The following is a 17,822-nucleotide window of genomic DNA, read 5'->3' as shown; positions in this document are numbered from 1 at the left end:
TGGAGGCTTTCGAGCATGCTGTTCTCCCTACTAGGAATCTGACCCATCCTTCCCCGTAGCTGTATAACCCCAAATCGTCCTATGATATTGCTGACTCTGCTCCAGTCACATGGGTCTACCCCTGCAAACAGCCGTCTCAGGCCTTCGAACCTGCCATTCCCTTTGCATGCAATGCTCTTCCCCAGGGACTGCACGGCTGGCTCCCTGACCTCCTGCAGAGAGGTCTCTGTTCAAATGTCACTTTATCAAAAAGACCTTTATTTTAAAAAAAGTTTTTTATTAGACAGGGCCTCACTCTGTTGCCCAGGCTGGAGTGCAGTGGTGTAATTATAGCTCACTGCAGTCTTGACCTCTTAGGTTCAAGCAATCCTCCTGCCTCAGTCTCCCACATGTAGCTAGGACTACAGGCATGCACCACCATGCCCAGCTAACATATATATAATATACATATATATTATATATATATATTTTATTTATATATATAATATATAAACATATATATAAAAATATGTGTGTGTATACATATATATATATATATATATATATATTGACAGAGTCTCCCTCTGTCACCCATGCAGGAGAATCACCTGAAATCACCTGAACCCAGGACACAGAGGCTGCGGTGAGACCTCAGCTCACTGCAGCCTTTGTGTCCTGGATTCAGGTGATTCTCCTGCTTCAGCTTCTCAAGTAGCTGGGACTACAGGTACCTGCCATCATGCCTGGCTAATTTTTTTTTTTTTTTTTGTATTTTTAGTAGAGATGGGATTTCACCATGTTGGCCAGGCTTGTCTTGAGCTCCTGACCTCAAGTGATCTCCCCACCTCGGCCTCCCAAAGTGCTGAGATTATAGGTGGGAGCCACCATGCCCAGCCTTAAAAAGTATATATATTTTTTGTAGAGATGGGGTCTTGCTGTATTGCCCAGGAAGTCTCAAACTCCTGGCCTCAAGTGACCCTTTTGCTTCAGTGATCCTCCCCAGATGCTGGAATTACAGGCATGAGCCATTGCACTTGCCCAAAAAGGACTTCTCTAGACTCGCTATATGAATTAGCATCCATTTGCTGGGAGCTCTCTATTCCTCTTACCTGGCATCAGTGTTCTTCATAGCATATATTTCCACCTGATGCATCGTATTGGTTTACCTGATTGTTTGACTTTAAAATGTCAGTTTCACAAGAGCTGAGACTGCTTTGTTCTGCTGTAATCTCAGTGCTTAGAGCTTGGCACACATGCCCCCCTCCACCAAACAAAAAAGAAGGGAACTAGAAAAAAATAATCAGCAGACAGCTTTGGCAGAGTATGGGAAAGGGAGGGCTGGGTGAAAGAGATATCAGTGGGCCAACCACACAAAAAAAAGAACAGGGGACCCCATGTTCCCTGCTGTCCATCCCCATCTCCTGGCTTAGATGCATTAGAGCAAAGCCTCAGTGTAATTATGGGCATTTGGATTGTTTACTCCTCGTTAACCACCCTCTTTGCTCACTTAATTGGTCCAAAGCCTGTGGCATGAGTAACTAACTGTGCAGCAATTTGGCACGTGGTTAGCCAGCAGCGGCAGCCGTAATTGCACAGCGAGTACTGCATTCACACTAACTGGGCGGGCCCCGTGCAATTCTCACACAGCGATGGAGCTCAGACAGGCGGCGGCTGCTGCCTCCAGCACCTTTGATGTCCTGGCAAACATACCCATGGAACTTGCTCAACCACAGGATCTTCACACTTGGCTTCTTATGGGTGCTCAACTAGTCTCCCAGGTCCTGTGCTGTCTGAGCATCTTACACAAGTGGGCAGAGAAATTCACACCCTTGGTTTACAGGGAACTAAATCCAGGCTGCGAATGCATGGCCTGGCTTATGCCTGCCTGACCACCTCCCCTCACACCTCTCCTTTTTGGGTTGCTCTGGTGCACTCCCCTCCTGCCTGCCTTCCTGTAAATGTCATGCCTCAGGCCCTTTGCACTAGCACTTCCCCCCATATCTTCACACGGATACCTCCTTATCCTGCGTATATCAGCTTAAATGGATAAGTGAGAGAATTGCATGGCTGTGGGCACGTCCTGGTCCCTCTTTGAATCTCCATTCACTCATCTGACAAGTGAGTAGATGGATTCAACCTCTATGCCCTTTTCCATGGATATTTTATGTCTGAGTATTGTGCTAGTCATTGAATGAGACCACAAAGATATTTGGAGACTGCTGGGCACTGAGTTCTGGGGTTTAGGTAGAAAACAGCAAGGAAATAAAAGAGAAACACTACCCTCAAGGGGCATGACTGGAGAAGACTGACAGGCAGTAAACATACACACAAATAATTTGTTTTTTTTTGTTTTTTTTGTTTTTTTTTGAGACAGAGTTTCACTCATGTTACCCAGGCTAGAGTGCAATGGCGCGATCTCGGCTCACCGCAACCTCCGCCTCCTGGGTTCAGGCAATTCTCCTGCCTCAGCCTCCTGAGTAGCTGGGATTACAGGCACGCCTCACCATGCCCAGCTAATTTTTTGTATTTTTAGTAGAGACGGGGTTTCACCATGTTGACCAGGATGGTCTCAATCTCTTGACCTCGTGATCCACCCGCCTCGGCCTCCCAAAGTGCTGGGATTACAGGCTTGAGCCACCGCGCCCGGCCTGATAATTTCTGTTATTGATAAATGCTCTGAAGATAAAAATAAGGGAGTATGGCTGGGTGTGGTGGCTCAAGCCTGTAATCCCAGCACTTTGCGAGGCCAAGGCAGATGGATCACCTGAGGTTGGGAGTTAGGGACCAACCTGAACAACATGGAGAAGCCCCTTCTCTTCTAAAAATACAAAATTAGCTGGGTGTGGTGGTGGGCGCCTATAATCCCAGCTACCCAGGAGGCTGAGGCAGGATAATTGCCTGAACCCGGGAGGTTCAGGTTGTGATGAGCGGAGATCGTGCCATTGCACTCCAGCCTGGGTGACAGAGCAAGACTCTGTCTCAAAAAAGAAAAGAAAAGAAAACAATATAAGAGAGTATGATGGGGAATGAGTGATGCAGGGTTTGGTTAGGGTGGTCAAGGAGGATCTTGTCAAAGAAGTGACTTTTGAGGTGAGACCTGAAAGACGGGAAGCTGGGGGCAAACATTCCAAGGAGGAGCAACAATTTCAGAGGCCCAGGGAATGGAACAAGTGCATCATCTTCTCTGAGTGAAAAGACCTGTGCCTAAGGGGCAGTGTGGAGGGGAAGGACGTCCTGCGGGGAGGGGACAGATGACAAAAGTCTTGTCCGGGGCAGTGGTAAAGAGTGTGTTGTTACCACTAAGGGCCATGGGAAGTCATGGAGGGTTTCAGCAGAAGAGTGACTTAATGTCTTAGAGCAAAGCACTCTGGCTGCTCCTTGGAGAAGAGACTACAAGAACAGTCATCCAGAAAAGAAAAGGTGAGACCTGAAAGGCGACTGGGCGTAGGGCGAGGGGCTGAAAGCAGCGGTCACATTCACGGCATATGTTTCGGAGGTAGGGCTGTGAGCACTCGCCGATGGGTGAGATGCCCTTGTGAGGAAAGGAGAGGCATGTGGGATGCAGTTGGTACATGTCTGGTGAGTTATAAACATGGCCCAGGGATCCTGTGGGGCTCTGGTTTGCCAAAGAGCTCAACTTTAGCATTCAGGCACATCTAAAATAATAGGATGATCTCTGTGTTTCTCACCTGTCATTGCCCTTGAGGGGAGGAACCATGTGGATTGTATTTGTCACTTTACTTTCGGTGCCTAACACAATGCCAGGCAGAGAGGCACTCAGTAACTTGTCCTTGAAGCTTGCATCTCTCTCAGGGACTTCACAGGAAGGATGGGAGGCTGTTCCAAGAAGGCATTCCTGGGTTCACAAGCCACATGCTCTCTGAGTCTCATCAATCCCATGAGTAACCAAGCCCAGTAGGTGAGAGAGCTTTGCCCCACCACCCACTGCTGTCCCGTGTCACCCAGAGCCCTCTTCCTGGGCCTCTGCCCCCTCACTGGCTGCAGAAGCCCAGGCTCCCAATTTGATGCCCTCTGACTACTTTCTTAGGTCAAAAATATGTTCATTGCTTAAAGTTCACCAGTAAACTGGATCTGTTCCCCCAACCTCCTCCACTCCCCACCTCTGCTTCTTTCTCTGTGGGTCACAGTGCATTCTCAAAGACCTTTGGAGACCGGAAGCCTGTTGTACATGAAGGGTGGAGTGTTAGTTGTATGTGGGAAATGTTAGGGGCAAAGGTACATTGCCAGGAGGTGGTGTTTATCCAGACTTCAATCTGCCAAGGGGCTTCCCACTTTGTCTATGACTAGGGCTAGTGCGGGAAAAAGACATTTCTTGTTCAGAAGGTCCCCTGAGAATTTCCCCAGAGGGAAGGTTGCTGTCCCAGGAAGCTTCTCAGGGAAGGGAGTCCAGCCTCTGCATTCTTGGCCCCACCCAACATGCAGGCTTCACCAGTTTCGGGGCTGATGAGAAAGCACGGCCCCAGGCACTGGGGCTTCATATTAAATTCTTAATAGCCATGGTGGGTTTGATCCCACACTCCTGAGAGAATTAGTCACTACAGGTTCAAGTGAGGAATTTCTGGACAGGCCTTAACAATCTGCTTCTAATTTGAGCATGGAAACTTTGATTTAAGAACCCCAGAAGGCAATATATTATGCACAGAGGAAGGAGCTCGAGGTGGGAGGCCTTGATTCCGGTCATTAAACACACTTTATTCATCTCTGTGTCTGGCACTATCCTAGTCCAGGCCCCTTCCTGTGAGTCGAGAGCTGTGTGACCTTGGGCAAGTTCCTTCCCACCTCTAGGCTTCAGCTTCCTGACTGGCCGAATGATGGAATGCGGCTCTCTTCTGGCTTTTTTTTTTTTTTGCTGTTGGGGGGGAAGCTTTGATGCCTTGAGTCTGGGTCTATGAAGAACAAATGGCATCTCCAGCTGTGGCAGCTCCGAGGGAGGGCTCCCCTATGGAAAGTTGGCATTGGTGGCACATCAGTTCCTGGAAGCCCATGCATGCCTGGGATGCATTCGTTACCCTCCTGTCTGGAAACCCCGCCTGCCCTCCTGCAGCTGGGGAGGCATGGAAGGGGTTAAAGTTGCTGAGCAAGGAAGGAATAGACTCACTCCTTCCCCTCCCTTGTCAGGTCCTCTCCCACTTTTGTTCTCAGGGATTTGCTCAGCTTGCTGGGGTTAGGTAAGCCTCCACTCTGGGCTGGGAGCCGTGCCACTCTGCTGTGCGGAGAGAACAGAACTGCAGCAACTTGCCCTAGCTCTTCCCCCAGGCAAGAAATCCGAAGCTACCACAAGGGGTGGGGAAATCTTGGAACCTGAGACAACGGCCAAGCTGGAGCTAGAATTGTCTTTAGGTATTACTGAGTCCAACTAACTCCTTTTGTAGACAGGGAAACTGAGGCCCAGAAAAGAAACATTTCTTGGGTTCATAGCTAGTTAGATGGACTCAAATATAGGTTTTCTCAATTTCTGGGCCTGCCCTCTTCATAGGGTATAAAGCTCTAACATGAAAATGGAGGTAAAGGTGCTTTATAAAGGCCAGTGTGGAACCAGTGGTCTCTTGGGGTCCCTCAGGCTATTTTGTTGCATGGCTCCTGGACAATACCTGGGTTGACCAGTTGTCAGTCTTCTCTGGATGTGATGTTGGGGAAACACCAGGATCTTGGTGTGGGAACTGGCTTTGCCAATCAGAGCATGAATTCCCAGTAGTCACTGTGATTGGCTCAGGGATGGGCTTGTGCTCCAATCGCAGACAATTAATATTCATCCTGGGGCTTTTGCATGTAGTGACAGAGAGAAATGACTCACTCTTTTCTCAGCTGGACAATAGCCTTGGAGAATGTGAATTTAGAGTTCCCAGGGACCACCAGGTGAGGGGAAACTACCTGATAATTAAGTAAATGCAAAGGAAAATAGCCAAAAAGCAGAGAAGGGTTATCTCCTGACAATGCCATTTGCTAATTTGGCCTCATACTTAGACCTAAGGACAAACTCTCCCTGGATATGAGTCAATTAATTTCTCTTATTGTTTTCTTTTCTTCTTTTGCTCCTTTTTCTTTCTATCCATTTCTTTATTTTTGCTTAAGCAAGTCTGATTTGGGTTTCTGTCATTTGCAATCAAATTCCTTATTAAGACAAAAAAAGAGAAAGAATAATTCCTAGGCAAACAATGTTAGCTACTGACTCAATATTCATTTCTCCTTCTCACTAATAGAACCCTGGATGGGAAATGAGAGCAGGGAGACACACTGTGTTAAGTCCCAGGAGAGATGAAATGGTGGTGTAGGTTAATCATGACACTCTTGTTTCTTGTCTTTCATGATTCTTTGCAGCTGGTGGTGGCCATGTGACCCAGTTCTGGACTGTGAAACATAGGTGCAATCAACTGGGAAAGAAAACATTAGGGGCTTCTGAGAAAGTAGATACAGCCAGTATCACTCTCTCTTCTTTTCCCTACCTTGAAAGTAAGTGTAATGTCTGGAGCTTCAGCAGCAATATTGTGTCCATGAGGCAGAAGCCAAAAGAACTGCAGTGACACCAGTCCTGATATAACTGAGCCACTGAACAAATACCAACAGCTGTCTGCCTGTATGTTTCCTGCAATATAATAAAAATGGAAACCTATTTGTTTAAGCCACTGTTAGTGGATTTTCTGTTATGTGCAGGCAGCTCAAAGCATTCTTTGAAAATGAGTCAAGTACCTATCTTGCAATGTCACTGATCCAAAACTCAGACCAAAAAAAAAAAAAAATAAACAATTAAAAATAACAATAAAATGAAAAAAAAAAAAAAAAAAAAAGCTAAGAATAAAACAAATATTTACTGAGTAGCTAAGGTTCCAAGCCAGTGTGTTAAGTACTTTAGCTGGGTGTAACTTTACATTGAGCTGCAATAATCTTATGAGGCAGATACTATTATCAGTTTCATTTTATAGACTGGAAGACTCAGTCATAGAAATATCTTGCTCAGGGTCATACAGCTAAGAAGTGCTGAAAAAAGAAAGACTTCTGACTAGCCACAATGGGTTCTACTATGTACTTGACTCATAGGAGAGCAGCTTGCTCAGATATTACATACCCATTTTATACCCAATGCAGACATGTAGTTATCTAATAGATTCACTGTCATAAAGAAGACAGAGAGAGAAAGGCCCCTGGAATAATTGACAGCTGACACTGTCAATGAGAGAAGATTAAACACACAAAAAAGCCTGGCCTTTCAGTGAGAGGCAAATAGCCTAAAATATCTATGCAGCCCTTGAGGACACCTCTGTATTAAAACTCAATTCAATCATTAACGTTTTTGTAATGGCCCTGAGTCATCAAGGAAACATGAAATCATGTTTCGCTTCTTGTTTGAGAAGCCAGGGAAGTTCCCAGGAGAGCTAGAAAAGGTTCCCATCTGAAATGCTTAAAACAAAAGAAAAGTTAAGTGCATTGATCAGCAATGCATCTTCTCTGACCCCTCCCCAAACCAGCTCTCTGGAAAAATCAGCTTACAGGAGGTGCTTCCTTATTCCAGAGGCCCAGATGTCCAGGGTGTTAGAAGACTGCATTTTTCATCACCATTTCCCCAAGATGTTCCCTTCCCAAGCCTGTAAATGTCCTCCAGCCTGCTTTTAGCAAAGATGATCTTAATTATGATGTCTGGTGGTTACCGACAGGCACTCACAACAATAGCGTGAAGCCCTCAAGAACAAGGCCTGGTTGGGACCTCTGCCTGCTGCCTGGCTGGGATCAGGAGAAGCTGTATAAATAGATGGAGAAGGAGCTGAGAGGGACAATTACATTGATCCAATGTCTAGATGCGCAGGGGCCGCTGAATAAAGAGCCCAAAGGTAAAAACCATACCATGCTGAGTCTGGGTGTGCCTTTTGATATGAGAAGTCCAATCTGCCCTTTTATCAGATAGGGAAACTGAGGCACAGAGCGAGAAAGGACTTACCCAAGATCACAGAGCACGATTATGGCAGATCCCAGAGCTTTTGTGTCTTGACTTCTGACCGGGGTAGAGGGGGACATTGAGCAAAATCCCCTGAAGGTCACAGAGCTAGGAAGCAATCAACTTGAATGGAACTCTTCTCTCTGCTGGGCCTTCTCTTTGGGATTTCTGGAGTTTCTAGGGAGCTGGTTTAGGTGGGGGCCTTTCTGATATATTCATTCAACAAATATATATTGAATGTCTGCTATGTTGTCACCACAGTGAGAAAATAAAAAGTGATGACTGGCCCCACAGGGTCAACAGTCAAATGTAGTGGTTAAGATTACAGGCACTGGGCCAGACATGGTGACTCAGGCCTGTAATCCCAGTGCTTTGGGAGGCTGAGGCAAGTGGATCACTTGAGGTCAGGAGTTCAAGACCAGCCTGGCCAACATGGCAAAATCCTGTCTCTACTGAAAATACAAAAAAAAAAAATTAGCTGGGCATGGTGGTGTGCACCTGTATTCCCAGCTACTAGGGAGGCTGAGACAGGAGAATCACTTGAACCCCGGAAGCAGAGTTTGCAGTGACAGTAGGCCAAGGGTGGTGGTGGGCACCTGTAATCCCAGCTGCTTGGGAAGCTGAGGTAGGAGAATCACTTGAACCCGGGAGGCGGAGGATGTAGTGACCCAATATCTCAGCACTGCACTCCAGCCTGGGCAACAGAATGAGACTCCATCTCAACAACAACAACAAACGATTATGGGCACCAGAATCATTCGGCAGGGGCCAAGCATGGGAATATCCTGAGCTACACAGGCGTGGACATCCATACAGACCCATAGGCAGAACGGTGTGCATGTTCACACACAGTGACACTGTACTGTACACACAGGCACAGACACGTAGACACATGTATAACTGTGTCCACATCAGACACACACACATGTACATATCACACACAGACACAGGCATATATATGTATACAACGTGTGTATATATGCCTACATGTGTGCACACACGGAACCTTCTTATATTCTCCCCCCATAAGCAATTTGCAGTCTCACAATGCTAGAAATGATATCTACCTATTCTCCTGGAAAAACAGACTTCCTACAACACTGCCTAAGCCATGACCAGGGGTGCCTGAGTCCCTCTTACAACCCCCGCTGCTGTACGCATTTGCTGAGGAGAAGCCAGGACCCAGGATCTGGGCCACTCCTGCCTGATTCATTCCTCTCTGGGGCCACAGAGTTTCCTCTTCCCTGCTTGGAGCAGCCTCCCAGGCTCAACACCTTGAGTTCTGCCCCTGACTCATTCTGCTTCAGCACAGCACTTAGACCTGTGGTTTGCACAAGTCAGGGCACTACCCAAGGCGGGGACGGGGTGATGGTGGTGGTGGGAGGGGGGAGGTCACTATCAGGTAGTCAGGCAAGGGCTCTGGAGAAGGTTAGGGTGTGGCTGTGTGGCTGCGGTGGGGCACAAGGAATGTGTACCAGTCAGCCCCGCTGGAAAGGCCGCTCATGAGGTAGAGAGGGCGCCCAGTTGTAACCCAGCACTGTCTGCGTTTAGGACTCCCTGACATTGCAGCTACTAGGCCCTGCCCTGCTCTTCCTTCAGCTACGTTGTCACTATGGGGTGAGGCGTCTGTGGAGCCAAGGGGATGGCTTACCCTAAACCTGTGACCCACCCCTCGCCAATTCCAGATCACGTTCTCAGCAGCACCCAAGCTCTCACTTTCCAGCTCAGTAGCCCTCAGCTTGCTTTCTAGAACTCTGCCAGGGATCTTTCTGCCAAAGGCAGGCTGTACACCTCTAAGGGTGGCCTGAGGAATGGCCAAGTTGTTGTTTGCTGGGAAGACATTAGAGTGGTGAGGATGGAGTGTGGCCATATGGGGTGAGATGTCTAAGCACCTGCATATAACCACTTTCCTTATAGCAAGAGAAGGGGCCAAGAGAAGGCAAGTGGGCTGGAGCCACAGGACGCTCCATTTGTACTCTGGCTTTGTGCCCTGTAGTATTAGGGATAGACCTGCCTGAAGTCAGTCAGTCTCAGTGCAGAGACGTGGAGGCCTCCCCAAAGGTGTTTGTCAGGCTGAATTTTTATTGCAATGATAAAAGCATGAGACTGTATGTAAGAGAAACTGGATTGTGGCCAAGTTTTCACAGAGTCCCACTGGATACGAACGTAGGCTCTGGGGTCAACTACCTGGGTTTCAAAGCTTTGGGACCTCCTGGCTGTGTGACCTCAGACATAATCACCTTGGTGAGCCTCACTTTTTTCATGTGACACGTGAGATCAATAACTGTCTCTCCCTCGTGGGTAGAAAAATACTTAGCACAGTGGCTGGTACCTAGTAAGTGCCTAATTAGAGTGATTCTATGTGACACTAACTGCTTTCTCTGAGTCTCAACCCCACTTCAGAAAAGGAGGGGATGATACTAAATTCAGTGGTTTTAAACATTTCTTCAGACATTCTCCTTCTGGGATTAGATCTGAGGCAGAAGCATCTCGGTGCTCAGAGCACAGCAAACGAGCTGAGTATTCTTGGCATCAGGACTCTGGCTTCACAGATAGTTTGGACCTGGAAATCCTCATCAAAGGGCTTGGAGAGGAAAACAGTTCTTAGAGAGCCGTAATAACGCCTGGGGGTTATAAGGCCCCGGGGGGCTTTGCACATGCTGGTCCCTGTGCTGGGAACACCTGTTGCCTCCCACGTCTCATAAGTGAGCTGCCACTTAGGTTTCAGATGTGAAACCTCACTTCCTCAGGACAGCTCAGAGCTTCTGTTTGTTACAAGTTCTTGCTCCCTGTATCCATTCCTAGCTACACTATACATCAAGGTGGGGGAGCATTTGACGACACTCTTCCAAGAGGTTTTCTTTCAGCTCCATCCAGGTTTAGTGCCCTTCTGAGGTGCTCCCAAAGAACCCTGCACTGTGCATTTTACATACTTAAAAACTCTTGTCAGTCACAACTCAACTTAGCAAAACATGTTGAACACAAAAAGGCTTCTGAGTAGCTGCAATGGGTTTTACAATGTAATTTACTCATAAGGAGCATGTGTTACCCAGAGATGACAGATGATATATTTTTTTTTTTTTTTTTGGGGGGACGGAGTTTCGCTCTTGTTACCCAGGCTGGAGTGCAATGGCGCGATCTCGGCTCACCGCAACCTCCGCCTCCTGGGTTCAGGCAATTCTCCTGCCTCAGCCTCCTGAGTAGCTGGGATTACAGGCACACGCCACCATGCCCGGCTAATTTTTTGTATTTTTAGTAGAGACAGGGTTTCACCGTGTTGACCAGGATGGTCTCGATCTCTTGACCTCGTGATCCACCCACCTCGGCCTCCCAAAGTGCTGGGATTACAGGCTTGAGCCACCGCGCCCGGCCGATATATTCTTTTCTTTTTTTTGGAGATGGAGTCTTGCTCTGTTGCCCAGGCTGGAGTGTAGTGGTGCGATCTCAGCTCACTGCAACCCCCGCCTCCCAGGTTCAAGCGATTCTCCTGCCTCAGCCTCCCGAGTAGCTGGGATGACAGATATATTCATTTTATACCAAATGCAGACATGTAGTTATCTAACAGATTCACTGTTGTAAAGAAGAGAGAGAGAGATGGTCCCTGGAATAATTGACTGCTGACAGTGTCAATGAGAGTGATGCTTTCAACCTTGGCTATCACAACTCCCATGGTTCCGGAAACCACCACCTTTTTCTCCATTGTCCAACAGCCACTGCGGAGAACCTCATGGGGTGGAGGACAAGAGGAGATGTGAAAGTTCAGGGGGATGGAAGGAGGCTTCCTTGACACAGTGGCATCTGAGCCTGGCCTTGAAGCCTGGCTGGGTATGATTTAGCCAGGCTGAGACTGTGTGGGTGGATTAGAGAAGAGCAGGGGAAGGGAGGAAAGGCATTTCAGGCAGATAGAATCATCAGCAAAAGTTCAGGCAAAGAATCATCAGAAAAGCAGCCGAGATGTCACCCATCCTGGAGGCCCTAGATCAAATAGCTTCCTCTGTTGCGTGTTCCCAGAGTGCTCCCTACTCGCCTGTCATGTAATGTACTGCACTGCACGTGTCAGCTGGGTCAGGGTGTGCTCGGTACAGGTCTCTCAGCAGAAAAGGAACTTGTAAGGCAGGAACTTACTTGCCTTAACCACAGTTCTGTCTTTAGGATTGAAAGAATTAATAACTACTCATCTACCCTTTCTGCTATGAAAACACACCACACACATACACAGCCCATCCCCCATGCCACACAGACACACCACACCACACACACCCACACACATCATAATACACATACCACACCACACACACCACACACAAATGCATCACACACATCACACACCACACTCACATCACACACACATAACCACACACACACCACACACATACCACACACAAACAACACACCACACACAAACAACACACCACACACAAACACTCCACACACCACACACACACCCTTTCCCCTATGAAAACACACCACACACACCATCCCTCACACACACCACACATACACCACACCACACACACATCACACAAAAGACACACACCACACACACCATACACACATACCCTTTCCCTTATGAAAACACACCACACACACACCATCCTCCACATACATACCACACAACTTTTCCCTGTCAAAATACACCACACACACACATCACCCCCCACACATACCATACACGCACCACACCACACACATCACACACAACACACACACACCACACACACACCCTTTGTCCTATGAAAACACACCACACACATACTGCCTCCCACATACACACAACACACACACCACACCGTACATATACCACACACCACACACACACACTTTCCCCTGTGAAAACATACCAGACACACACACCACCACCCCCCTACCACATACACACCACATATACACCATACCACACACATACCACACACCATACACCACTCACCACACACACCACATACTCCGCACACACACCAAACACCATACACAGATACACACACCACACATACATCACACACATACCACACACATACCACACATGCACCGCACACACACCCACACACAGTGCACACACACACTACACCACACATCCAGCACCCCCACACACACACAACCACATACACATGCAGACTCTCACAAACCTGCTATTACCCTCAGTGTCTGGCAAGAGGTAAAATCCTCAATTAGCAGATGGAATGTATGAATGAAGAAGTAACTCTCCTTTATTAGAGGTGAAACTCTGGGAGGCCAGGGCTCACGTCTTAAGCAATGTTGTTTTCCATCTCATCTCGAAAACAGGGCCAAGTGAGGCCCTGGGAGAAATGTCCGTATTCTAGGAGCAGATCTCCTGGCTTCCACTCGGGCAGTAGAGGAGGGCCTCCGCTTCCTCACTCTTTAGCTCTTTACAACCTGCCCATTCTCCCATCTGGCCTCAGTCTTTCTTTCCAATCTTAATTTCTACAACTTCCCCTCAGCTGTCGATATCATGATTCCCATGGATTCCTGAAGCCACCCCTTTTTCTCCATTGTCCAACAGTCACTCTGGAGAACCCCTAGAATAAAGGTATAAGGGCAAGAGGCTCGGTAGGATAGGAAGAAGCTTCATTGAAACAGCAGCATTTGAGCTTGGCCTCAAAGAGGGTTGGGTACGGTTTAGGCAGACTGAGACTGCAAGGGTGGCACAGAAAGGAGCAAGGAGGAAAGGCATTTCAGGCCAACAGGACCATCAGCAACAGCTCCAAGGATTACCAGCGAAAATTCTGAGCACTGGGGCTCCTTCCCATAAGAACACTGGGGGATTCAGTGTTATGGGGTAGAAGGATTGGTGGGGGCTGGAAGAGATTCGTGACTTGGCCTCATTTGAAAGAAAGGAAGTCGTGGTATCATCACCAATAAGAAAACTGAGATGTGGCCTTTCCTATTAAAGAAACTCACTATGCAACCATATGCAGGACCTTGCCTTTCCTAGACCTCCTCATCTACAAAATGAATGTTCTGAATGACGCAATCCCGCCACTTTTTCTAGCCCTGAAGTCCTGTGACTAAAACTGGTTTCCCCCTAGCTTCTCACTCCGATTTTTGGCCAGACCCAGGACTCGTGACCAGAGAGAAGGTCAGTCTTGCTGATTTCAAGACAAAAGAGGGCTCTGTGTGTGCTGCCAGTGCCCGGTTCCCATGCCCAGGGCTTTCTTTGCTTATGTGGTTGTTGTGTCCGGCTGTCACCATGTCTATGGTGTCACCTGCCCCTACTAGAGACTTTCATCCTCAGGGCTATTGGAGCATCCCCGGAGCTTGTCCTGGGGGAAGCTGGCATAGCAGGTCAAGGAGTGGAGGTGAGTGAGGGGGGTTGTGGGGACCTGGCAGGGCACTGTGGACACCCTGATGACACTTGGCTTGCTGGCCCGGCTTCAGCCTTCCTTTCCTATGCCCACATATGTTTCCTGCAGCCAATAGATTTTGGAATGAGTCAGATCTGGCTTTGAATTCCCTCCTTACCACTTACAAGCTCTGGGCATTTGGCCTAGATATTTTACTTTGCTGAATCTCAGATTCTCCATCAAATTGGAATGATATTAACTATACATTTGTTTATTAGCTGAATTTGGCCATCCATTCATCCACATACATATTCTTAAATAAGTGTTTATTGAATACCTACTGTGTGCACATGCAATGCAAGGGATTCAGTGGTCAAGCTGACATGGCCACAGCTCTCACGACATGGTGTATTGGGGTTGTTGACTTGCATGTCCAACACCATAGCCACTGACCACCTGTGGCCACTGAGCATTTGAAATCTGGCTACTATGACTAAGGAACTGAATTTTGAATTTCACTTAATTTTAACCAATCTAAATTTAAATTTAAAAACTCAGTTCACTTTTAAGTATGCTGGACATAACTTGGGATTGTGAAGCTACTTTTTCATCTATAAATTTCATGAAACCTAAATACGAGTCAAATATTACCAACAAAAATTTACTATTTAAGGCAAGATGTGCTAGAAGTATCTGAAAACATACTACATTTTAAAGACATTGCAAGAAATAAATGAATAAAAAAATCTTACAAAAATGTTTAAATATTGATTACATGTTGAAATGATAACATTGTGAATATATTGGTTAAATACAAATATATTACCAAAATGAATTGCACTTCTTTTTTTTTTTTGCTTTTTAAATGTGGCTCCTGGAAATGTAAAATCACGTAGAAAAAGCAGCTCACATGCTTTTTCTATTGGACAGTGCAGTGTTAGGCAATTAAACAAGCAATTACAATGTAAACTCATAAAATTATGGTGAGCATTAAATGAGATACCGCCAGTAAAATAAGATACTGCCCGTAAAGTTCAGGGCAAGTATTTTGTCAATATTAGCTACAGCTAAACACCAGACACTGGACTGAACCCCAAATCACTCCTTTCCCTGTCTTGGAGCTGAACTCTAGCTTCTATTGCTGAAGGTGACTTCTTTCCTAGGAGTCTCCTGGGTCTTTCATGCAAACAGTGTCTTCCTCATCCCATCACATGGTCCATTGGACACTCTGACATGTGTCTGTTAAAGCGTGAGCCCAGGTGGGCTCCTCAACCCCCCTACTTGAAACCATCTCTGTCTTCCACTTTCTTCCTCCTCAGCAGTACACTTTTCTGCCCACCTCAAAAACTCACCCATTCACTAGGATGTTCCAAGTCACTTTTGGATTTCACAGATTGATACTATTCCCCACAATGGGGAGGAGCAATTCAGCATTGCTTTTGCTTTTTTTTCTTTGCCAAGCAAGATCTTTAAAAAAAATCATCTCATTATCATCTTCTATCACTTTATTTTATGAGAAGAAACACTTTTAAAAGTGAGACACTTTTTTTTGCAGAATTTGACAAACTAATTAAAAATTTATATGAAACTACAAAGGACTCAAAAAAGCCAAAATAATCTTTAAAAAGGACAAAGTTGGGGAACATACACTTCCTTACTGCAAAGCTACAGTAATCGAGACAGTGTGGTACTGACATAAGGATAGGCATATGGGTCACTGGGATACAATTCAGAGTTCAGAAATAAACCCTTATATTTATGGTCAATTGATTTTGACCAGGATGCCAAGACAATTCAATGGGGGAAAATAGCCTTTTTAATAAACAGTGCTGAGACAATTGTATTTTCAGATACGAAAGAATGAATTTGGACCCCTATGTTACTCCATTCACAAAAATTAGCTAAAAATAGGTCATATACCTAAATTAGTTATAAACTTTTATAAGAAACTAAAGGGGTAAATCTTTGCAACCTTGAACTAGTGAATAACTTTCCTTCCTTCTTTCTTTCTTTCTCTTTCTTTCTTTTCTTTCTCTTTCTTTCTTTTCTTTCTCTTTCTTTCTTTTCTTTCTCTTTCTTTCTTTTCTTTCTCTTTCTTTCTTTCTTTCTTTCTTTCTTTCTTTCTTTCTTTCTTTCTTTCTTTCTTTCTTTCTCTTTCTTTCTTCTTTCTTCTTTCTTTCTTTCTTTCTTTGTTTCTTTCTTTCTTTCTTTCTTTCTTTCTTCTTTCTTTCTTTCTTTCTTTCTTTTTTTCTTTCTTTCCTTTCTTTCTTTCTCTCTCTCTCTCTCCCTGACCTCCACTCTTCCCCCTCTCCCCTCCTTTCCCCTCCCCTCTCCTCCCTTTTCCTCTCTTTTTGAGACAGGCTTTTGCTCTGTCATTCAGGCTGGACTGCAATGGTACGATCTTGGCTCACTGCAACCTCCGCCTCCCATGTTCAAGGGATTCTCCCACCTCAGCCTCCGGAGTAACTGGGATTACAGGTATGCACCACAACACCTGGCTTATTTTGTATTTTTGGTAGAGATGGGGTTTCACCGTGTTGGCCAGGCTGATCTCAAACTCCTGACCTTAAGTGATCTACCCACCTCAGCTCCCCAAAGTCCTGGGATTACAGGCATGAGCCACTGCACCTGGCTGGTGATTTCTTAAGATATGATACCTAAAGCATAAGCAGAAAAAAAAAAGAGGGACAAATTGGGCATCATTAAAATGAAAAGCTTTTTTGTTTCAAATGACACCATCAAGCAAATGAAAGGACCGACCTGCAGAATGGGAGAAAATATCTGCTAATTGTATATCTGATAAGGGACTTGTATCCAGAATATATAAAGAACTCTTAAAACTCAACCATATATAGACAACGCACTTAAGAAAATAGGCAATAATTTAAACAGAAATTTCTGTAAAGATTACAAATGACTAATAAGTACTTGAAAAAATACTCAACATTCTTAGTCATTAGAGAAATACCAAGGGAGACATCACCTCACACCCAAAAGAATGGCTATGATAAAAAGGACAGATAATAACAAGTGTTGACAAAGACAGAGAGAGACTGGAACTCTCATATGCTGCTGGTGAGAACATAAAACAGTACAGCCACTTTGGGAAACAGTTTGGCAGTTCTTCAAAAGGCGGAAGATAGAGTTATGATATGACCTAGCCATTCTACTTCTGCATATCTACCCAAGAGAAATAAAAACAGATCCACAAAAAGGACTCCTATACAAATGTTATTAACATCATTACTCCTAATAGCTAAAAAGTAGCAAAAGCCCAAATGTCCATCATCTGATGAATGCATAAACAAAATGGGATATACCCACACCATGAAATTTTATTTAGCCATTAAAAAAGGAATGAAGAGGCTGGGTGCTGTGGCTCACACCTGTAATCCCAGCACTTTGGGAGGGTGAGGTGGGTGTATCACCTGAGGTCAAGAGTTCAAGATCAGCTTGGGCAACACGGTAAAACCTCATCTAAAAATGCAAAATTAGCCAGGTATGGTGGCTCGTGCTTGTAGTCCCAGCTGCTTGGGAGGCTGGGGCAGGAGAATCGCTTGAACCAGGAGGCGGAGGTTGCAGTAAGCTGAGATTTG

The sequence above is a fragment of the Cebus imitator genome, unplaced genomic scaffold (genome assembly GCF_001604975.1).
Source record: "Cebus imitator isolate Cc_AM_T3 unplaced genomic scaffold, Cebus_imitator-1.0 Scaffold126, whole genome shotgun sequence".
NCBI classification, from domain to species: domain Eukaryota; kingdom Metazoa; phylum Chordata; class Mammalia; order Primates; family Cebidae; genus Cebus; species Cebus imitator.
This window is presented reverse-complemented; position numbering follows the sequence as displayed.